This window comes from Dermacentor andersoni, chromosome 1 (assembly GCF_023375885.2).
Source record: "Dermacentor andersoni chromosome 1, qqDerAnde1_hic_scaffold, whole genome shotgun sequence".
NCBI lineage: Eukaryota > Metazoa > Arthropoda > Arachnida > Ixodida > Ixodidae > Dermacentor > Dermacentor andersoni.
In genome coordinates this window covers 287,319,932-287,343,756 of record NC_092814.1, presented here as the reverse complement: position 1 = coordinate 287,343,756, position 23,825 = coordinate 287,319,932, and the positions used below count along the sequence as shown (strand labels likewise).

General features: G+C 44.0%; 1 protein-coding gene and 1 long non-coding RNA gene across 6 annotated transcripts in view; one reads left to right on the top strand and one right to left on the bottom strand.

The window, feature by feature from the left end:
- The window catches only part of LOC140213725 (CCR4-NOT transcription complex subunit 7-like), a 283,027-nt gene that overhangs the window by 85,139 nt on the left and 174,063 nt on the right, over positions 1-23,825 (top strand). The gene's annotated exons all lie outside the window — the stretch shown is intronic.
- On the bottom strand, positions 1,952-21,523 carry LOC126547804 (uncharacterized). 3 transcript variants are annotated; one of them, XR_011890631.1, is made up of 6 exons: positions 21,200-21,523; positions 20,589-20,740; positions 16,465-16,609; positions 11,510-11,837; positions 3,631-4,533; positions 1,952-2,264 (listed from the first exon to the last, which is right to left on the bottom strand). It is a non-coding gene; the product is annotated as an uncharacterized lncRNA (long non-coding RNA). The 3 variants fall into 3 exon arrangements; XR_008609161.2 differs by lacking the exon at positions 3,631-4,533 and having other exon boundaries at positions 21,200-21,483; XR_007602782.3 differs by lacking the exons at positions 1,952-2,264; positions 3,631-4,533 and adding an exon at positions 7,599-8,050 and having other exon boundaries at positions 21,200-21,483.

Genomic DNA, 23,825 nt, shown 5'->3' with positions numbered 1-23,825 from the left:
TCTGTGCGCTGCGCTCAAGAAACGCCAAAGGACGCCCGACTTCGGTTATGAGCATCATCGAGCGACATCCCTCCGGACAGCGGATGCAGTCCCCTGACCATCGGGATCTCCTTCCCCCGGCGGGGCGGTCTGTTACGTTTCGCCTACAACGCGCGGTAATGCCGGCGCGGATGCAACGGACGCCGGGGCTTTGTTCAAAGCGGCGGACATTTTGGCCCGTTCGACGCCGCCGCAACGCCTACCCGCCAAGCGTGTCCAGGCGTGTTTCAGTGCCACGTGTCTTCGTGTGTGCGTGTGTGTGTGTGTGCCCACGCTTGTCAAAGCGCGGCAGCCGGGGAGCGGAGCTCCCCAAGTGAAGGTTGGCGATGCGTCACTACACTCGGTTCAGCAGGTCTCTCGGCTCGGCCGTGCGCGCCGTCGTGGGCTCATGCTCCGCCGTCCCGTGACCTTCGTCCCGTGACCTTCATCCCGTGACCTTCATCCCGTGACCTTCCCTTTTGGACCGCGACGCCGAGAGTATAAGAGCAGCTGCCCCCGGACGCCAGAGGGGAGAGGCTCCGATTTGTACTGTTGAGTTACGTGCTCTCCCGTCTCTCCACTTCGGTCGACCTGACCGGCCGCTCTTTTGCTATGTTAGAATAAACAAGTTGTTCTGTTACCAGTCTTCTCTTGCTTTGCCGGGACCTTCGGATGCTTCCAGTGCCCCAGGCCGCCAGGCCAACGCTACCCTTGGGGCTTGCGACCCATTGGCAATAACGGGCGTCAGCACCGAGACCCCAACAACTCGTGCCAGCGGTGCGATTACTACACTCTGCAGTCTCACTCTCTCATCGCCATCAAAAACTAATAAAGATATTGCAGGTCTGAGTATCGAATTTAATTGTGTAATCACAATGTATCTTGGATAAGCTAGTGAAGACGACCTTGTCAAATGTTCAGAGCCATTACTGTACCATTACAACTGCGACAAACTTTTATCCGTTCGCGTGTGCCACTTATGATGTCATCTGTTAGTTTCATTTTTGGGTTGTTTCTACATAACAGTTACATGAGCACATGTTTTCTTTACAACGAAGCTGTTAATGCAACTAGTGGTGCTTGAAAATGTTATGTGCCAGTTTTCATGGTTTTCTGACAGGACTAAAACACTCCCAAAGTTTATGATGTAATAGTTATGCGGAAGCCCGCAAGGTGGAGAGAATGAATTAATAAAGGGAAATGAGACATCCACTGAAACGTAGCAAATCGCTACATGGGAAAACCATATGGGTTCCTCAAAAGTAAAGCCTCGCAGTTGAAGAAAAATTCGTCCTGGTCCGGTGCTTGAACCCTGGACCACCGCCTTTCCGGGGCAGCCACTCTACCATCTGAGCTAACCACCACCTGAGCTATCCAGGTGGCTAGCAGATGGCAGGATGAAGTCGAATTTGTCAACAACTCGAAGCAAAGGCAAGAGTTTGATGTAATAGCTCTGCGGAAGCCCGCAAGGTGGAGAGAATTAGTTAATAAAGGGAAATGAGACATACACCCAAATGTAGCAAACTGCAACAAAGGAAACCCATACAGGTTCCTCGAAAGTAAAACCTCGCAGTTGAAAAAAAATTCATTGTGGTCCGGGACTCAAACCCGGGACCACCGCCTTTCCCACCTTTCCGGGGGCAGCCGCTCTACCATCTGAGCTAACCAGACGGCTTGCAGATGGCAGGGTGGGGGACGGCCTTTATACTTGCACAAATGTCATGCATTTGCATCCTTCTGCTTGTTTCAGTTCTACGGGCCACTGCCTGCAATGGTTTGGTATCAAACAAGTACTCTCTGTGCTTGTCCCTTATTTGCTTAAGTCAGTGTGTATTGTGAACGCCGTCAGAATGGACATGTGCCTGGTCACACCTTGCAGCATGAAGCAGCCAGGTAGCGAGTAGGACTTTGGGAGAAGAAAAAGAAATGGGGATGAGTTTATGCAGTGCTATATGTATTTACATATTTACGCAATTTTACAGACAACATTGACTGACATAACTAATTTAACAATGTATATCCTTTGCTGGCCGTTGTTCGCCAGTGTAACCCAACGGCGTTGTCGAACCATGGGCCTTTGCTCTCACTTCCCACAATGCCATCTAGAGAGACTTGGAACGATCTGGGAAAGAATTGGTGCGGTCACCCTTGAAAGAGTCCCTCGATGAATGGACAATTAGCATCCGGTGGTTGATGTTTCCTTGGTTGTTTCCGCACTCACTCAGCTCCCAGGCAAAGCTTTGCTTCTGTGAACAAAGAGGGGGAATTGCAACGGTTGGGCATGCAGTAGCATGCAGTGTTGCCACAGGTCGTAAAAAAAAAAAAGAAGAAAAAAAGAGAAAACAGTAGTAGATTGTTCATGCTGGCAAAAGAGGTATTTTAAATGAAGTTCTTGCTACCACAGTTTGGGACAGTGGGTATTAATGCTAGTTCTGCAATGTGCCATCTGCAGAGCAGTAATACAATACAAGGACCTCTGAAGTTCCTGTTGGGGGTATGGGATTTTAAAAAAGCAGCAGATAGCTGGACTAGTTATAAAATCTACATTTCATACGTTTCCAGCACTTGAAAGAAACAGAAAAAATTAAGCAAAGAGGAAAGATGCAAGGACAGGTAGGACTCTTCTTTTATTTCTTCTATTTCTTTCAAGCGCTGCAAATGCATGAAATGGTGATTTGAAAAAACCACACAGTGCACAGAGAATCTTGAACACCCTAACTATTAAAAAAGATGCTTTGTTCCAACCTTCAAACCAGTTTTGGAAGATGACAGGTGACATCTGGTACCTGAAGTACATCTGGTACCTTTCGGACTGTGCTTTAAGCCAAAAAAATTTAAAAAGGCACTTTTCACTCGTTGCTCGTGCTTAGTAAAAGTTGATAGTGTGTTTGCAGTGATTTCCTTATTTATTTATTTTTTCATTTATTAGTACCTACAGTCCCCCAGGCACAGGGTTTGACATGAGGGGTGCACCATTAGAAGATGATTCAGTGGCAATCTTAAAATCATGTTAATCAGATTGGAGCGCAGCACCTTTGGACAGAGTATTCCAGTCCCTTGTGATCTTCACAAAAAAAGGAGCACAGGTAAACAGCAGTCTGCAGAATTAACAACATGCTAGAAGAGGAATGCTAAACCTTGTTTATCCATTTATGTTTATCCATTCCTATTAAGAATCGCTTCTATTGCACCGATTTTCTCGCGCCTGTAATAGCGCAATTGCTCCTCCATTCTGTAGCTGTCCTGCTTTCATGGTTTCGTTCTCCTTGTCCATTTTCATCAGCCACGTTTCAATTTTCTTTTGCCAGCTCGCCAGTGGGTCGGTCTCCGCCGCCTTATGTTTGGAAGGGGTTGTCTAGTAAAATCAACATTCGTATCCTCTTCCTTCTGACCAGATGTAGCTGGCACAGGAGCAGGAGGAGTGATGTGGGTGTTGCATATTTTGGGAGCCTCTGCAGGTACCTTCTCTGTTTTTAGCGCACTCAGCTGATTTTGGGTTTCCCTCAGCAATCGTTCTAACCTCATGTTTGCTTTCTTCTGCTCCTCTATTTCTTTCTTAAGTAAGCTAATCTCATCTTTTTCAGCCTGGGAGCCCTTGCTACCAAAGCTTACCAAGCGGGTATTTTCTTCTTTCTTCTTTTTTCCCCACGGGTCCTTGGGGTCCCTGGGCGGCAAGCCTGGTCCCCGGCCCTGGTCAGCAGGCCACTTGGCTGGAGTCTGCTGGCGGCCTCCTCCGGACCACGAACTGGACCTCCTTCCGGCTCTCGAGCTAGATCTCGCTCTCGCCTTGTCTCTGGTAGCATCCCTTGCTTTGCCTCGGTGCTCCTCTCTAGGTGCCGAGGTGGTGGCCTGGGGCTTGCCTTGAGTTGGGGCTTGCACCTGGAGCTTCTCTTGTTCCATCTTCTTCTCCCATAATTTTTTCTTGATGATGGACGGCATGCGATATATCTCCCGGCACTTGTTGTCGCCTAGGAGGTGGGCTTTCTTGCATAGCAAGCATCGAGGCTCGCAGCTGTGATTTGGTTCGAGGTTTGCTGCTCTGCACCCCCGACATGTGACGTCGTCGGGGTTCGGGCAAACATCTGCCCGATGTCCAAGTTTTCCGCAGGTGACGCATACTTCATATTTTTTCTTGTATAGGTAGCAGCGTGTGGGGAAGCATCGGAGGTAAACTTCCATCGGCACTTTCCAGTCTTCAAACAGGATCAATACAGATTTGGATTTCGCCCCAAGTCTTCTGACTCCAATGATCGATGGCTTTTTCTTATTTCTTTTAAGTGCATCAAGGATTTCATCGTGAGTTGCATCAAGTGGGACGTCGTGGATCACTCCTTTCCCTCCGCTTTCCGGCATGGCAATATACGCCTTCGTCTCGACCATCGATCCACCGACCTATTGTCATCAGCAATGGCTCATCATCAGGCGGCTCTCAAAAAGTTCAGAGTTGGCAGACCAGCTCTGGGCCGTCCGGCAAGCCAAAGATGCCGCCCGAGTCCAAGGACTTGGAGCCGCCACCTGAGGCCACCACAACGAAATTGCCGGCCATTCATTAAAAAAGTTTCTTCTCTCTCTCTTACAGGAGTGTAACATGCTGCCGAACTTTTCTTTATAACAAACACACTACAAAAGCCCATGATATGCTGCGATGTCACGCATGTCCATAACAGTTGCAGCACACCACCTTTGCAATATAAATCTGGCATCCCTGAGCTGTATGGGGTATCTGTAGTATGTTTCAAGTTATCAGCCTGTTTGTTTAGGTCCACTGCAGAACGAAGGCCTCTCCCTGTGAACTCCGATTACTCCTGTCCTGCGCCAGCTGATTCCAACTTGCACCTGCAAATTTCCTAATCTCATCACCCCACCTAGTTTTCTCCTATCCTCGACTGCGCTTCCCTTCGCTTGGCACCCATTCTGTAACTGTAATGGTACACCAGTTATCTATCTTACACATTACATGGCCTGTCCAGCTCCATTTTTTTCTGTTAATGTCAATTAAAATATCGGCTATCCCCGTTTGCTCTCTGATCCACACTGCTCTCTTCTTGTCTCTTAACCTTGCACATAACATTCTTCGTTCCATCACTCTTTGCACTGTCCTTAACTTGTTCTCATGCTTCTTTGTCAACCTCCAAGTTTCTGCCCCATTTGTTAGCACAGGTAGAATGCAGTGATTGTAAACTTTTCTTTTCAATAATAGTGGTAAGCTCCCAGTCAGGATCAGGCAGTGCATGCCATATGCACTCTAAGCTATTTTTATTTTACTGTAAATTTCCTTTTAATGATCAGGTTCCCCTGTGAGTAATTGACCTAGATAAACATACTCCTTTACAGACTCTAGAGGCTGACTGGCAATCTTGACTCTTGTTCCCTTGCCAGGCTATTGAACATTATCTTTGTCTTCTGCATATTAATCTTCAACCCCATGGACTCTTGCACTTTCTCTGTTAAGGTCCTCAATCATCTGTTGTAATTCGTCCCCAGTGTTGCTGAACAGTACAATGTCATCTGCAAATTGAAGGTTGCCGAGGTATTCACCACTGATCCTCACTCCTGAGCCTTCCCAGTTTAATAGCTTGAATACTTCTTCCAAGCATGCAGTGAATAGCATTGGAGAGATTGTTTCCTTGCCTGACCCCGTTCTTGATAGGTAACTTTCTACTTTTCTTGTGGAGAACCAAGGTAGCTGTGGAATCTTTTTAGATATTTCCCAAGATATTCACGTATGCCTCCTGTACTTCTTGATTACGTAATGTATCTGTGACTGCTGGTATCTCTACTGAATCGGAAGCCTTTTAATAATCTATGCAAGCCATATAGAGAGGTTGGTTATACTCTGCTGATTTCTCGATTACCTGATTGATGATATGGATGTGATCCATTGTAGAGTTAGAGTATCCCTTCCTGAAGCCAGCCTGTTCTCTTGGTTGACTGAAGTGTTGCCCTTGTTCTGTAGAAAATTATCTATTTTATACAATACTGAAAGGAAGTTAATAGGCCTATAATTTTCCAATTCTTTAAGTCTCCCTTCTTGTGGGTTAGTATAATCTTAGCATTCTTCCAGTTCTCTGATACGCTTGAACTCACGAGGCATTGCGATAAAGGGCTGCAAGCTTTTCAAGCACGATTTATTAAATATTTATCTTTTATTAAATCGACTGTTATTCCACCTTCTCCTGCTGCTTTTCCCTGCACCATGTCTTGCAAGGCCCTTGCAACTTCTACGCTAGTTATAGAAGGAGCCTCTGTATCCTGTTCATTACTACTTCGAATGAACATAGCATGTCTGCTCTGGGTATTGTACAGGTCAGTAAAGAATTCTTCTGCTGCTTTTAATATGTCTTCGAAATTGCTGATGATATTACCCTGGTTATCTTTCAGTGAATACATCTTGGCTTGTCCTATGCCAAGTTTTCTTTTCAGTGATTTAATGCTGTGTCCATATTTTACTGCTTCCTCAGTCTATGTCACGTTATAATTTCGAACATCCCTTGCTTTCTCCTTGTTTATCAGTTTTGACAGTTCCGCGAATTCTATCTGATCTCTTGAGTTGGACACTTTCATGCTTTGTCGTTTCTTTATTAGGTCCTTTGTTACTTGGGAGAGCTTGCCTACTGGTTGCCTTGGTGCCCTGATTTCCACCTAAAGTGCTGCCTCTGAAGCCAGCCTAGTTAGTTTCATTCATTATCTCTATGTAATCTTCATCTCTCTGTTCTGAAGCTGCAGATTTGTTTGCAAGCACCAGCCTGAACTGCTTCGAATATTGAGGTGTTCATATGGCACTGCATTCTTGCAACATGATTTCGGCCGCTCTAAGTCATTTGTGGGAATGTTGATTTTCAGTAAGATGGATAAAAAAAGATCTTCTCATGGATGTCTCTTGTGTATGACTAAGAGCAACTTATGGATGTTAATGCAACACATATGGTTTACTAGGGGCAAGTGGCCTACTTTCTGTTATGCCTGCCTCCCACCCCGAGGGTTCATACATCTATGCCACTATACCATTTCTCAGGGCTAACTATAGCTCATTAAAGGGAGATGCTAGTCAGAAACATTTAAAATCATATATATATAACCTAGCAAAATGAAACTTCAGCTGGTACATAGCTTTTGTGTGGATTTCAATTATATGATGTCATAGTGAGTTGCATAGCTTACACATGACAATGTGTAATATGTAGGCATTTTTGCCTCATTTTTCTTTCACTAAACTTCCATAATTACGGACCATTTATGGCTCGTATTTCTCCACATAAACTGTAGAATGCCAAAATCTAACTAGGAAGTGAATGTAAACTATATTACAAAGATTGGGGGGGGGGGGATATCAGAAGCTAGGGAGTCTAAAATGTTCAGAGCCCAATAAGTATTACTTGAAATTTTGTTGTAAATGTATAAGTAATATTGAAGCTTAAAGAAAATAACAGCACTCCTCACATTAAAAAAAAAAAAAAAATCTGGGCAAAATTTCATCCAGATTCAAGCACCAGAAGTAGCTATAGTAAGATAGCAACTCATAAAGTTGCCAAAAATTGCATTTTGAGAAAAACGCATTATACAGTTAAAAACACACACAGTGCTTGGAAAATGCTGGAAAGGCAGGCTTTCGTTTATTATTTCTTGCACTGTGGCAGCTTGGGCAACAATAGTTATTTTGAGAATGTGGTTTGGTTGTATTCCTGACATGATTCACAATGGTGAGCGAACGCACTGCATCAGCCACGAGACGCTATAAAATAGCACACTTTTGGGCTTTTAACAGCCATCTATTGCTCTTTAAGTACAATTTCAACTAATTTCCAGCTTGTGTTCAGCTTTGATATTGTGAGACACCGAGTCTCATGCAGCATATAATCATACTGTACGTCTTGTTGTGCCCATGAGAAACTGAGCATTATGCCAAGAAGTACTTTGCAACTTTTTACTTCATCAGTTTTCATACACTGGACAGCAACACCAGCCTCAGAAAGTCGGGAGCATTTCATGGTCAGATACTCCTTGTTCTGCACTGAATTGTGAAGTGCTGGACCTGAAAGCAAAGTCAAGCACTGATCATTTGTGCCCCTATGCGCTCTACAAGCTGTTTCAACAAGAAATTGACCACTTTGTCAAATAATGGGTCGCAACATTTTACTTCATTGGTTAAAGTCTACACATATTGGTCTTTAATCCAAGCCTCAGAAAGCCACAAGAAGCATTTAGCAACCAAACAGTACTTCTTCTATACTGATTTTTGAAGTGCTGGACACAAAAGGAATCAAGCACCAATCATTTGTGCCCCCAAACGTGTGCTGGCCAATCCAGTAGATTTATCGATGAGAAACTGACCATTATGTCACGTAATAGCTTGCAATATTTTACATCAGGGCTGCCAATGGTTCCCAAATTATCCCCAATAAACAAATATAGCCTGTGTATACGATTTTCGTTCACATATTTACACTGCTGCATTGAAAGTAATTCAATTTTACGAGGTAATTCTCGAGCATCAAGACATCCCCAAACACCTTCTGTTAAAGGGGCCCTGAACCACTTTCCGAGGGAAGGGAAGCGTAGCAGGGGTCGACAGAAAGTTAGGTGGGCAGATGAGATTAGGAAGTTTGGAGGGTCAACATGGCCACAATTAGTACATGACCGGGGAAGTTGGAGAAGTATGGGAGAGGCCTTTGCCCTGCAGTGGGCGTGACCAGGCTGATGATGATGATGATGATGAACCACTTTTTATCGAAGTGGAGAAAGGCATTTGAAGGGAAAATAGGCTATTTCAGAAATACTTTGCTGCGAAAAGTACTTCAATATGTTTAGCTGAAGCGGAGTTATTGGAAATCAAACACAGCCTTCGCTGTGCTCCAGTTCCTTCAATGCTTTGCACTGTGAAGGCTACGTCGGAGTGGGGTATGCTCCCAACGGTCTGCCTTCTGAATGTCACCGTGGCACACAGTTAAATTTCCGTTTGGATGTTAACGTAGACGCCACTACTTCCGATTTTGGTGCCTACGACGCGCTAAACGCAAGCCAAATGCAGTTGTCCTCAGCGAGCTACCGTGCATTTAGCCAGTGGACTCATAGCAGCACCCTGCAGCAGTTGCAGTATCTACACTACGTAGCCAACTGCAGCTACCAATAGCAGCCACGTATGGGAATCTGCTCTATTACGAAATAAAGCATCCAGAGGAGAATGAGGAGCAGGCTTCTGTTGAAAAGAGCATGAAAGTGACTTCATGCTCTGCTTGTGAGCTCCACACATCATGCACAACAGCAAAAATTCGCTGAAACGTTCACAGCAGGGTATGCTATCTATGGACTATGTTATTTCACCAAGCCCGAGGGGTGGTTCAGGGCCCCTTTAACATGGTAATGTCGTTAGCTTAAATTCCGCACCAGATGCTTTAATAGTTGGCAATACCACTGTCTTTCTAAAAGGGAAGATTTCGTTTTACAGCAATGACCACAACCTCACCATGGCTGTCCCAGTTTGCACGAACGAAAGTATGGGTTGAGGAAACCCTCTTCTAATCATAAATATTAGGGTTCAGGAATTTTCTCATGATTACCAGAGAACCCTATAACAGAACTTTATCAGACTTTAATTTTATTTACAATGCTGCTTACATTAAAGCACAATAGTATTGTTAATGGTGCTGCTTGTTGGCATACATTGAAACAGCATCAACAGCCAGAGGTTGTTTGTTCCCATTTCAGAAGCACCTGTTTGTTTCCTGTTTCATTTCAGGCGCACAGATGACCTCTTGTCCATATGCGGAGTAGCTTTGCGATCTGTGTATCTCTATCAATTTAGATACTAATTAACAACTTTCTACATATTTTCTCAAAAGTAATAAAAACACTGCATAACAGGTCATTCTCTATTCATCAAAACTGAGAGCTGGGCAAGTTGGTGTGGTTACATCTTCACAAAAAACTGCATGAGAAATACGGATACGACCTAGAGAGAAACAAGAAACATGGGTGCACTTTTTCTCTTTAGAAGGAACATTCTCTATTCAGCTCTTTTAAACCAAGTGAGTGCACATGTTCAATACAATTCACTTTGACCCTAAGCATGTTGCGGCTCGAGGTGCCGTTTGGGCCCGGTATCCACCAAGCCCATTGGTGAGTAAGTCCGTTAGTAGGAGTGAAGGAAAAAGGTTTATTTTACGTTATTTACACTGTCTCCAGGTACAGAAGCCCACTCTATGTAGGAGCCTGTTAAACGTCCGAGTTAACATCAGGACACGTCAGCGCCATTAATCTGCACCAACAGTCTCCACTTCTAATACTGTCGTCTTCCCTAGGAGACTGTTGGTGCAGAGGAGTGGTGCTGACGTGTCCTGATGTTAACTCGGACATTTAATAGGCTCCTACATAGAGTGGGCTTCCGCACCTGGAGACTGTGTAAATAATGTAAAATGAGCCCTTTTTCCTTCATTCCTACTTCCGGTAATACTCATCAACGGGCTTGGTGGATACTGGGCCCAAACGGCACCTCAAGCCTTAACCAACTGGTTGGCAATGGTGAGATAAGGGAGGCTAGTCCTGTCATCAGTGCACGCCCAAACGACAGGGCCCGACATACACTGTGACGAGCAAACAAAGGAGGTCACTTTGAAGCGACAACAGCTGCCGCCCTCCGTAAAAGCGCTGATTACCGCGAAGATCACTCTACCTCAACATGACCCTGACAAGCTGAACTAATTGATGAAAGAGGCTGACATCGAAGGCTACCGGAGGAGCAGCGTTGACCTCGGATTCCCAGACTTCTATACACTTGTGCCATATGTGGGGGCGAAGGTGCAACATAGGAGGTGGGATGGTGGCACATCAATGGGCTTGGTGGATTCGTGGCCCAAACGGCACCTCGAGCCGCAGCAGTGTCTTGAGGAAGAGTTTATTCTTCTGATGTTCCGAAGTCATTTTTTTTTCTTTCAGACCATAAAAGTCTACTTTATTAAATGACTTGTTAGTCAAGGTCATGGGCTCTCTTTAGTTTACATAGAAGCAGCTTCACTGCGCTTAGCGCAAAGGGTTGCTGTGCAGTTTTAAACCTTTTCCCTGACATGGTCTCAGTGATCCAAGTGCTGTTACAATCTGTGAAAGCCTTAACTGCACATTATTTTTATACAAGTATTATAATGGAATGCAGTGCCTTAACGTTAATGTCAATGCATAAAGTACATGTTTTATCTTATCGAGATCGGGGTGTTTTTCGACATTGCCACTGGGTTGGTGCACAACAGGAGGACTAGTCAAAGTGATTCTAAGTACGCGAACACATTATTTTGCTTGGCTAGTTCATGCATATTGACAGGTTTAGCAGCATAATGTTACACAAGGATGACATTCTCGCGTGCTTTGTGATGACCCTGTGTAACGTTATGCTGGCCAAACCTTTTGATTCTAGTTAGCTAGAGAATATGCAGTGGCGACTCGACAGCTTGTCTAGATTAACATAATTACTTATCGCAAAAGAAAAAGAAACATTGCAAACCTATGCGACGAAATGTCACGTAGTTCGTCACTGAGCTCAGAAAAGTGCTGCCGAGATCCAGAGACGTATCCACTGTTTCAGGGGTGGCGTTCCTAATATTCCACAAATGTTCCAGATGTCGGCGGTGTGCCATAACTTTTCCAGAAATGCAGAGATGGCAGACCATCCATGTGGGACAAAGTTGGTAACATTGTCACAGGAACAGATTATGAAGCCGGAAGTGCCAGACTACAAGGTTCTGGTCGATGCACAATCGTTCTTGGTGCTGTAGCTGAAGAAAGATAACCACACCAAACCAGGAGGGAAGGAGGTGAAACCTTGAAAGCACCTGCAAGAAAAAAATAAAAAAAAATTCATTATTGTGTTCTAAACAGTGCCACCAAGCACACAGTTAATATTTTTCCCAATTCCAAAACCCCAGGAAGAGTAACACAAAAAAGTTAGCATGATTGCATTAGTCTCTGATATATGCTACAACAAATGGCTTGGAGAAATAATGTGCTGCTAAAGATGGCTGCCACTGTACACCGGGCATGTAGAAGCTAATTTTAGGCCCCAAGTTTTGTTTAAAAAAAAAAAGTGGAGGGGCAGCATGAGTGACACTAACATACGCAAGTTCACTCCAGTGGTGTATGTGGTTTCACAAAGCTGCGCGTACCAGCTTCCGAGAGAAACTGCCACAGCCTATGCTGTGAGCCTTGGCCTGCACATGATGAACTTCTATATCTGAAGTACAGCTACGATGACAAAAGACACTTAGAACATGAAAGTAAAATGGGACAGTTGCACCATTCTAATGTAACCTTAAAGTGAATGATGTCACGTCATTATCTAAGTTGCTGTAGTTTTTCTTTAACTCTTTGACTGCCAGGTTTTTTTCCGACTGATCTTCAGCCCCTGCCACGTTTTTCCCCTTGTTTGTTTGGCAGACATTTCTTGCAACATAAAAACTGGTTCTCCCTCATCAGTTTCTTCCAATTAAGAATTCATGAATAGTTCATAAATCTGTGTGTCAAAATATGGATGGACCTGCTGCACGGGTTTGCCATGGCTGCCCTGTCTAGACACACTGATAGGGCATTGAGACATTTATAGAAATATAACTTGAAAGCTCTTTATCTGTTTAGATTACTTCTCCATAGATGGCAAAACAGGTACACAATGTCTTTTTTTTTGTTGTTGTTGTTCGATTTGCTTTTGGAGATGCATGGAGTGCACCAAAAACAGAACAAGTATATTAACAGGGAGTGGCAGGGGATGTGTGAGAGTGGGTGCCTGAGTTATCTCAAGAGTGGCAGTGAAAGGGTTCGGTTCATCATGTCAACCCTTTCCATGCCATGCACAAGTCTCGCTTATCCAGGCATTTTGTCCATTCTATGCCAATGATGAGCTTCACTTGTGTCGAGGGATTTCCTTTTGTCTGCGGAGTGTCACAGATGAGCTATTTGACTTAATCTTTTTTTTGTGGGTGGGGTTGGTGGAAAGACAGTGGAAGTCTGGCTTCCCTGGAGACTTAAGCGGCTGCGGCGATGACAGCTGCTCTGTTCAACGCTGGAAATGTGTTCTTGGACATTTTTTTCCACCTCAAGCAAATAGGTGGACCTGGAAGGCACTAGTGATCCATGTTTGGAGCTTCAACTTGGCACTGATGATTGCGAGAAAGAGTTTGAGCCTCTGGCAGCCTCTCTCGGTGGATGCTGATCCACGATAATGTTTTGCTGCCTCCACCTCTGTAATTTCCCTTCCCTGCAGTGCCAGGAATGATGTGTCGCATTGAGGACTACGAAAGCACTCAACTTCTGTTACAAAGAAACATTAAGCATCGTTAGATTTTTCTGTACTCTAAAATATGAATAAATTGACAGTAACAGACAAAAGAAAATAAAAAAATTCATCGCTTCTGTTGCAATAATGAAAGCTGTTCACAAGTTATATTAGTTATAAAATAATTTGGGAAATTTCGTTGGTTTCTGAACAATTCAGCATGGAAATGGTTAAGGTTTGATTTTCTCTGTTGCCACTTTGCCTAATATTAAGATCAGAGTGTTAAAGGACTCTGTTAATAATATGTCAAAGTGATGACAGTGCTGCAGTTTGTTGTCTTGTTCTGCCACCTGTGTCCCTTTTCCATGAAAGATCACTGTGTGATGATTTTGGGCACTTTGCCTTGTCAGATTTGGTAAAAGTTTCTGCATCAACCAGCAGTCATTGCATGCGACCCTTTCAGAATGTGCTACCTGCATTGCACACATCTCATGACACATCCATCATTTTAGGGAGCTACAGCACTGGTGACATAAAAATACTATGATGCTGTAAGCATATATATTTCCCGAGCTGAATCAAGACATTGAATGAAAAAGTAAGAAAGGCAACTGGGGGGCATGGCATGGTAAAAGCATAAAGTAAGTGTCACAATATGATTAGTACATTTACCCTTTGTTTCCTCACATGTCAGTGTTGAACGAAATAATTACGACTTAATCACACCAGAAGTCTGTTTTATTTTACCAGATTTAAGAGCAGCAGCAGTTACGTCACTATATTTTATTTGGGGGATTTGCCACAAGGCATGTGTAGTAAAAAAATGAACAAAACAAGTTCATCGAATAAACGCATGTAGCCTTCTGTGATACAGGTACTGCAAACATGAGTTTGTGCATTTGTTGTCTCTTATCCAATGGGTGCTTTACGTGAACTTTACAGCTGAGTTTGGCATCCATGAGAATCTTGTGCCTATAATAACCTGAGTACCAGGGCACAGCCACAGCAGTTACTAAGAGTCTGCTGTTGGGGCATGAGCTCAGCACTTAGGACAGTTTGTTGCATGCATAAACTTGTCCAAGCAACCGTAGCCATGGGCAAACGTACCCACAGGTAAACACATTCGTGCAATGACAAAGGGATATCCAGCTCTTGTGAAAGCTTGGACTAGAAGAAAAACATTTGCTTCTTAAATTAGAGACCCTTGATAATGCTTGTCTCTTTTCTATACATGCAGCTCATTTCATGTGATTGTACCTCTTTTAATTGCATCAAATGGTAGTTAAATGTTTACATGGTGGTGTTTTTCTAGTAGAAGAAAGTGCCATGCAGCAATGCCGGAAGGCTTGACATAGAATACTATCTTTGACTTAGCTGTAGGAAAACAAGAATACAAGGTCATTTTGAAGAAAATTATATTCTGGGTTCACTGGCAAAATTTAAACGTATATTTTGTGTGGACAGATAAGAGGGAAAGCCTCCTATGAACAACATCACCAGTACAATTTATGCAAGGCTTTACCTGACGAAGTATCATGGCACGCAAATGTAGTTCAGGAGCTTGAGAAACTGTTTGGTGAACCACACGATAAGCCACACACACACAGCTAGGTGATGTTTATTTTTTATTTTTTCATGCGACAAACTAACAAGCAAGCATGTTAGTTCAGTTTTCACCATATTTAGTGGATAACTTTAATTTCAAAATGCAACAATCAAAATGCGAATATGTTGAGCCGCTGTCACTTTGCTCATCAGAGCTACCATGGGAAGCATGCTGCACTTTCCCAAGAGTGCAAGTACTCTGAAGGGGCCCGTACGGGTGGAGCGACCAGTGCTGTACACAGTGTGTATCCACAAGAAGTGGCACCCTGCTGCGAGAACAATAATAATATTCGGTCTAGATTTTTCATGATGGCATTGTCTATTTACAAAGTGCATAGCATTATTGAACATGTTCAAAAAGTGTTGCAGGGCGCCTCTGAGTGTTTACTGCATTCCTCTTTTAAAGAGAAATTTCCGTGGTTGTGCAGTTTACAGACACCCTTGTGAAATACAATTAGGCACAAGCTTGACCACTATCACTGTGGAATGAATGGAACAATATGCCTCCCTGGAAGATTGCTGAGATTTCTCTGTGTTTAATCATGACAAAGAGCCAATCCATAGATGTAGGACTGCACTGTGCATGTAATGACGATGACTCTAAAGATGTAGAAATGAACTGCATAATATAAACAATATATGAACTACATTGTATATGAAAACGTAGTTCATTGCTTTCCACCAGATTTATTATGAGCATACTTATTTTGAGACTTTGTAACATTACTAACACATCAGCCAAATGAAAACAAGCCTTGCTGCTGTCACTTTTCATTGTGAAAACTGAATTGTGTACATTACCCTTCATCTGTTCGATGTTCCTTTTTGACGTTCCTTCTTCATAACATTATACTACAGACAAATGGAAATAGGTATTATTCACTAGAAATTATATATGAAATTTTGACTTGAATGTGGCACAAGCATGGCAGAGCTTGTAACAGAAAAGAAAAGATAGGGCACTATAGATGGCGGCTTATCTAGCTGCCACATAGTTCTGATCAATTGCCTTGGTGGCATTAGCATCCAGTACGTGCCATCTAGCATCATCAAGGGTCATGACAAAGCAGTGGATGCCTCTGTCCTGTGGATTTTATGCATTAAAAGGACTGGTGTAAGTAATATTTCAACATTAGTTTTGCACAGCATGCCTCTCTGTCAAAGAGCTAGTGGTAGAGTTATGAAGGTTGCATTTTGACAGTGCACTTACTAGCATGAGGTTCCAAATAAGGTGTTGACAGGACAATGTGTATAACAAGGTTACAGATCCCTGAATCACCCCCTGAGCTAGCCGACTAAACATTCTGTGGATCGAGCACAGAGGTTGTGAATGTTTCAGTCAAGTTTTGTAGTCTTATGTAGCATGTGGAGCTAACAAGCAGAACATAGCTCCTTTCGGTTCCTTTTCAAAGACAAAACTACTTGACATTTTTGCAACTTCCTGTCAAATGCTAGCTGGCATCAGGCAAGCTTTTGGGTAATTGTTTGCATCTAGGAATTACTAGAACGCATAAGCGCACGCAGTTCACGCATGCACACACTTTCCCAATCTGCCAAGGATGACTAAAGAACCAAGAAGGTGGCACCTGTTGATGTATCCTGCCCATTTCATTGCCACTCCTTTGCAGCCTTGCGGCAGCAGCTTTTGTCCGAGGCCAGTGATCCTCGTTGTAAGTAGGTTCAACACCTTAGCATTGCGTACCCTCTCCAAACAGCTGGTGCTGCGATGACCTGAATGGAGGTTACCATAAGCATGACACAGGAAAGAGAACAAAGGGAAAAAAGTAAAACAGTGTGACTTAAGCATAACCAATAAGCTATTGGTGTCGCATATGCTGATGTGAACCGATGAGTTGGGGTGAATGGGAAAAGCAAATGTTTCACTCCCGATATATCTGTTCATACTAGATCTTTCGCTAATTAATTTAGAACATACTCCATAAAGGGCACTCTGCTTATGTTCCTAAAGATTTCAGGGCCCGTTTAGGTTCTTTCATTTTTAATTATCTTCTCAAGTACCATGAAGCCTAGGTTTATTAGCAGGGTTGGATTAAAGAATCAAAGGGGGGGGGGGGGGGCATTGCCCAGTGGCACTTTAGGGGGCTGCCACTCTCCTGCACCTTGGTAAATAGGGGCTTCTATCTTAGAATGCTAAAATTGAGGCTCAGGCCTACAGCACCCTTAGCCCCCCCCCCCCTTCTTGTCTTTTGCTATCTGCATGACGATTGTTTTTTCCGACTGGGTAACAATGTTTTGTATTATTTTTATTTATTTACCATGTCACTATCTAGAGCTCTCTGGCAAATCCCAAGTTTAGGAGCAATAAACAGGCACCAAGTTTTGCATATTCAAGGGACCAGACTTGCATTGCAACAGAAGTGTTAACTGTAAGACAAATGTTTTCATGAAGATCAGCACCCAGCCCAAATCATTTCAATATATACATGGCAGAGCACAGAAGTAACATTACAAAACAGCACAACCAACGCTAAAAATTAATGATTCCTGTTTCTGCAACACATTTTTTTAAACAAATATTTCTGCAAGGAATGTTGCATCATTTTGCAGTTCACTGAATGGTAGTCCTTTCTGGTGTCACGTAGCATTTATCATAAAAAACCAGATGTGATGCTACACTCCAGTCAGCTCAGTTGCGCATATTTGGATTAATGAAGTGCCACTGATATTTAAAAAAAAGTTATGGGTTTTACGTGCCAAAACCACTTTCTGATTATGAGGCCCGCCGTTGTGGAGGACTCCGGAAATTTCGACCACCTGGGGTTCTTTAGCGTGCGCCTAAATCTAAGTACACGGGTGTTTTCGCATTTCGCCCCCATCGAAATGCGGCCGCCGTGGCCGGGTTTCGATCCCGCGACCTCGTGCTCAGCAGCCCGACACCATAGCCAACTCTGATATTTGTTACCTAACAGTGCTACGTATGGCTGCATTTCATCTGTGCACGAGACAGACTGAGTGATGAACAGAATTGTTCTCCATAACCAAGACCAAGCTGCAAATACCACTTGATGTGATAGCATTTGTAGCCCTCCTTTTTTTATGCATATACGGTAATTATCACCTACAGCACTTCTTAAAGGGACACTAAAGGTTAATATTAAGTCAACGTGGACTGTTGAAATACCATCCCAGAAACCTCGAAACGCTTGCTTCGTGCGAAGAAGGGACTTCTTTTAAGAGAAAATGCGTTCTGAAGCGTCCGCGTACCTCTAGCGCCGTTCAAATCGCCCGCCTTCCGATCGAGGAGTGGTGACGTCATGGTCTCACAGTGACGTTGCGCCGTCGGTAAGTAAAACGGCGGCCGCAGACGGCGCTACGGCTTTTCTGCGCAAAAGGCAAACGCGCGGCCAGAAACAGAGCCAAGACGGAGCCGACAGCAGCGCAAAAACGTAACTATGGTGGCTAGCGGAAGGGAAGCGCGCGACGATAAGCTGGTTCTTTATTTTATGACGCCAACTTCGACGCTCGTTGCAAAGGGCGACCTTGACAACGACACATTGGCTCGCGATGTTGGGCTCGACTTCAGCGATTTAAGCGCTGGTGAACATGACCTGCTGCTGAGTGAGGGCTCGCGCTGCCGGCGTAGTTGCGTACTACCGCGACGGCGGCCTCGACACCGGCTCTCCGGAGCGCGAAGGCAACGAGGACTCCAGCGATGCGACCTCAGGCGACGAAGACCGTCTGCCGTCGCGAGCAAGTTTCGCGAGCCAGCAGAACCAGCGCAGCACGACGCGATAACGAAACAACTGAAACTCCAAAGCGCGCGCGGCGCAGAGTCGAGCGCGTAGAGTCGAGCGAAAGCGAAACCTTTCGACCACCCATACTACTCAGGGGTAACGTCAAAGTGTTATTTTTTCTTAGAGTCTAATAGAAGTTGACAAGTAGCATTTTCTTCCGTCTTATAATCTAATGAAATTCACTTTTTAATACGAGTAGTTGAGTACTAGTGATATAAATTATGATGAGGAGTGCCTTTGTCATCGGGCTAGTACCGGAACGTCGCTGGGGGGTCTCAAATCGTGTCGTGCATTTACCTCAATTTCTCGGTTACTAAAGCTCTGTTCGCGCTTATATTGACGCCTTAGACGTTCTAGAGCATTGCTTTATCACTTTAACTTGACTTCGTGGTAACCTTTAGTGTCCCTTTAAGTAAATAAAGAAAGAAAGAAAATAAGATGCAGGTCCATTGGCATTTGAAGGCTTCCCCAACGAGTGACTGCGTGGTGCATTTGAGCTGCAGGGTGCTTCTGTAGTTTTTACACATACAAATATCCATAAAGCACTGGCATTCATATTTGAGCCTCATCATTATTGCAGCAGTTATCTTTGGCATTATGCCCAATTCTAAGGAAGCTGTTAATTGTGCTTTTGAACAGACCGTTGAGCAAGTTTCACGTAATAGGCTGCTTTTTCCCCCCAGCATGTTCTGCTTTGAATGCCTTGTTGGCTATAATGTTTGTGTGCAAGTAAAGCGGGTACCTTTAACACTGAGCATGGCCAGAGCAAAACCACAAACAAGAACAAAGAGGAGTGGATGGATCAATGGATGGAGCATGCAGTCATAACCAATAGGGAAAGTGTGCATACAGCATTCTAGGAATGCTGATAGCGAAAGTTTGTAAAGGAATAACCTCTATTTGTTCGGAACTGTGCTGATAGAAACTTAATTTTCGAAAGTTTCTGTCATCTGAGATTCGCACAACTCGCGAATGCCAGGGAGGCTTTTCACAAAATAGCGTGATGCACCTGCCCTACGTCCCTGCCCTTCATTCCGAAGAGGAGGAGCTCCGGTAGTTCGGCTAATCGCACTGCGTGGTCACGCACTACGCGCACGAACAGCGAAAATCGCCGGTTGCGGGGACGAGAAAGCCAGCTCACAGCGCAAGGGGTCGTATAAAAAAGCGAATAGATGCGGGATTTTTCCCTGACCTCCTGACCAGTGCGGTTACTTCACTCCCTCGCCGACACCCAGCTTTCGCGTGTGGGTGCATGCAACGCCGAGAAGGGTGCGCAGACGGGGACACCGTAGAATTACACCGTAGTCTCTGACGATGTACAGAATTTTACGAAATACTTCTGTGCCAAATTGCGTAATTGTAGTCCTGAGCTTGGGGACTACTCGGAAGCGGCGGACATTAGTTGCACGAGAAATCAAAACGCATCATTGATTAATTAAAAACGATCACTAAGTTCTTAACTAATAACTTTGCGGCAGTTATTGGAATTTAAGGATTGCAGCTCATGAGTTTGCAAGGAACGAATTCTCCGGATGGCAAATGTTTCGAGATATGCACCATCAAACCTGCAGTAAAAACGCATTGTTGTTCTACAACATGCGGTTTATAGCTGGAAACGCCCATGTATTTCGTCCCATACTTTGGGAACGAATATCTCCAAAGTGGCTTCATCCTGAAAATTCGTTCCAATTGGATATGTCTTGCGAGCTCACCGGTTGCAATTCATAAATGGCAACATGTGCCGTAAAGTAATGAATTCACAACGTTTGTTGGTGAAGTTTGTTAATGACTGAATTATGCATTTTGATTTCTCGTGCATGTAATGTACGCCTGAGTAATCCACCTCAAGGAATAAAATCCAAAGCGGTTAAGCCGTCCCTGCAGGGGCGGTCCGAGCGTACACCTGCTGAGCTGTGCGATTTTTGCCCCGCCTGAACGGGTCACTATAACCTCACCTTTGATCCGTCATGCAGCGTTCGCTCCTTCGCTGTCGCTCCGTGATGATCAGCTGGCTCTGATCACTCGGCCAGCGTCATCGCCTACACACTTCGTACCCGAATCCGAGCACATGCACTTTCATCGCCGCCCTCCGACGTTTGAACTTCCCCTGTGTGAAGGGATAAAACTTCTTTTTCAAAAAGAAAGAGAGTCAGGAATGCCGCCAGCTGCGTTTTCCCCCTGCTCCTATCGCCCAGCGAGAACGCGCAACCCAGCTGTGCGCGCTCTTCTCTTTCCTTGGCGACCATACTCAGCTAGCGCACTGCTTGGCACGGAAACGAAAGTTTTAGCGCCAAGTTTGCTGTTTCAGTTGCATATGGAGACGGGGTTCTAGTTTCCTACAGCGTTTCCGCGCTTTGATGACATCTTTTACCGCCTTCACAGTTCAAGTATACTTTCGCGCACACTTCACTTGGGTGCTACCCACTTCGGCGATACCCGATCAGTGGCGACCTGACGTAGTAGTAGGCCAATGACACGATTGGCACGTTCGTCGGCCGAAGTCAAAAACAGTTTCTATAAGGAGGCACTCGCACTCATTGAGGGGCCTCGATCCACATATAATCACCTGTTGATCCAAACTATCAGGCCAGCGGGCAGGCGTGAAGATTGCAGGACTGATGAGGTGCATTGTGGGACCTCCGTGACAGTACTCCTCATATCTTCCCGCAAGCTACAGAGGTTTCTTTGAATGTTCCGGGCACGTCTCGCACATCGGCACGATTCTAACCACTGGGGCTAACCATGGAGGAAAGTGGGTGGACTCGAGTCGTTGATGGTCCACAGCTGGTCGGCATCCGAAGCCATGTGGCCATATCCTAGCCGACCAAGCCATTCTCTATGACCAAGCAGTCAAACTGTGAAGCCAACGTAACAAATGATGTGCAATAATTAAAACGCGCTGCACTACTAAACGTTCATTCATTTTCTGACTTCTTTTTTCTTACTATATGCGCGGTGTTTTCACCTGAGCGCACCTGAGTATTTTACGAAAAAAACAAGCATGAAGGCAGCAGCAAAACTATGAGATTGCTGCATAAAATGCAGATCTCAGAGAGAATATTACTGAGAATTTACTTGAACTAATGACATTTTGGGACTGCATGTGTAACCTTGCAAGAACTACAGAATTGTCGCTCTCTTGTTGTGCGTCTAGCAACATTGACAAACAGTTGCCAGGTTTTTGTGTTAAAACTGTGTGGCGAGTATTTTGTGACGAACATTATTAGTTACATGTGCACGAAATGTTTTATTTGAGATTATATGAACTAAATGCAACATACAACAGTAAAAAAAAATATTTAATTTGCAGCTATTTTAAGCAATTTTATATACTCACACGAAAATATATCATGTTGAGTTGTAGCCAGACTTTCACTGAATTGTATTGTTGCCAGATTTTAATGTTACACTAAATTATTAGTATTTGGGTAAGTAGTTGTTCTTATAACATCCTGTCATCCTGTCAATGCTAATAATTGCATTGCATTTTGTCGTGGTTAACTGTTTCGGTATGTTTTTTCCGACGACCTGACGTCACAGACTAGAGTGGCATGTTTGGTGGTCAGACTTTCACAAAATATTAAGCGTTGCCAGACTTTTGATATAAAGTTTAATTATGTAAGCGTGTTTGTACTAGTAATTGATATACATTTATGCATTTTTGTAGTTTGTAATTTTTCTTTTGCAACTTGTATTAATTGTGCGCTAATAAGTTTTAGTATTTGAGGGTTGCCTAACAATTGTAGATGTTTACTGTACAGCGTTGCTTGGTTTTTATGTAATCCTACGCTCTTAAATTTTGTTATTCTTTTGCGTATATTAGACTGTATATGAAATAAAACTACGTGCAAGTAAAAAAAATGTATTAAATTGTCTGCTCCTTAGAATATACAGTTCCTACAGTAAATCGTTCTTGCTATGCATCCCTTGTCTTCACTTTCGTTTTGCGCTCTGCGAAACCGATCTTTGCTGCTCTGCAGGGCACTGCAGTACGCTGTAATGCGCGATATTAGGTCATCGAAAGCGTGACAGCGGAAAAAAAAAAACAAGCGCTTGCGCCGACGTCTTGATCTCTGTTGCGCTGTCTTCAGTACGTACATCAGGCGGCATTTGCGCAAATCCGCTTAAACCACGCATATATATATATGACAAGCCGGTAGGCATCGCAAAAGAACTGAGTTGGGTTTTGAGAGATTGAGCGTACCGTGCTGCGAAAAAAAAGAAGAAAAAAAACATGCGCACGGAAGGGTTTTACGATGCTATAGAAGCTCGGAGGATTGGGGACGAGGCCAGAGTTATATCTCTGCATAAATTGTAAATGCCGTATTGCGATATTTCTTTTTTGACGCGCAGCGCGGCAGTCATCAAAATCCATTTGTTTTGCATGCACTAGTTGCGTGACGTAGGCATGTAGCTTTAGGGAAACGATTAGTCCTTGAGTTGGTGCTGCAGTCTGATAGCAAAGAAGTGGAGAAAATTAATTGCGCATGAAACAAACGTTTACATTGAAATAAATTGAATTTGAAAAGCAACATCAGGGATCAGTCGGCGCGGACTGTCTGGCATCAACTGACTGCCTATGTGCATTTGTAGCAAATATGCATGTGGAAGTAATTATACCGATTCTGTCCTGTGATTTGTGCATGGGCTGTTTTTCTCCCTCCGTTTCCTTCTTATCTTTCTACCCTATATCCACCCGCAATGTAGAGTAGCAAACGAGATTTCTCTTCTGGTTACACGGGGTGTTTCAGAAAATAGGTGCGAAGCCCCTTAAAGACCTGGAAAGATGGGATAATTAGGGGATTTACTCGGGATTACTTTGCCACATAGATGTCGAAATGACTCGATGTAGAAGAAATAATGAAACCGAAAAGTTCCAGTCATCCCAAGAGTTCGTAAGCTATTCCAGACATGGCCAAAATCTGACGCTTCTAATTTCTGCAGCGTAATGAATTCCGCTGAATTTGATCCCGAAAACCGAAACTGAAATGAGCGTAGTTAGCAGACGCCCACGATTGGCGTGTTTACGCCTCAGCGTCGCGCGAACGTGAAAAGCGATCGAGATCCCCTCTTGATAACGACGCGCGCTTCATGCTCGCCGGGCGGTGAGGCGTAAAAAATAAGTCGCCTATCGGCGTCTGCTAAGTGCGTGAAAGTTGTGCTTTTCTCGGTCTTTTATTGTCGGTTTTCTG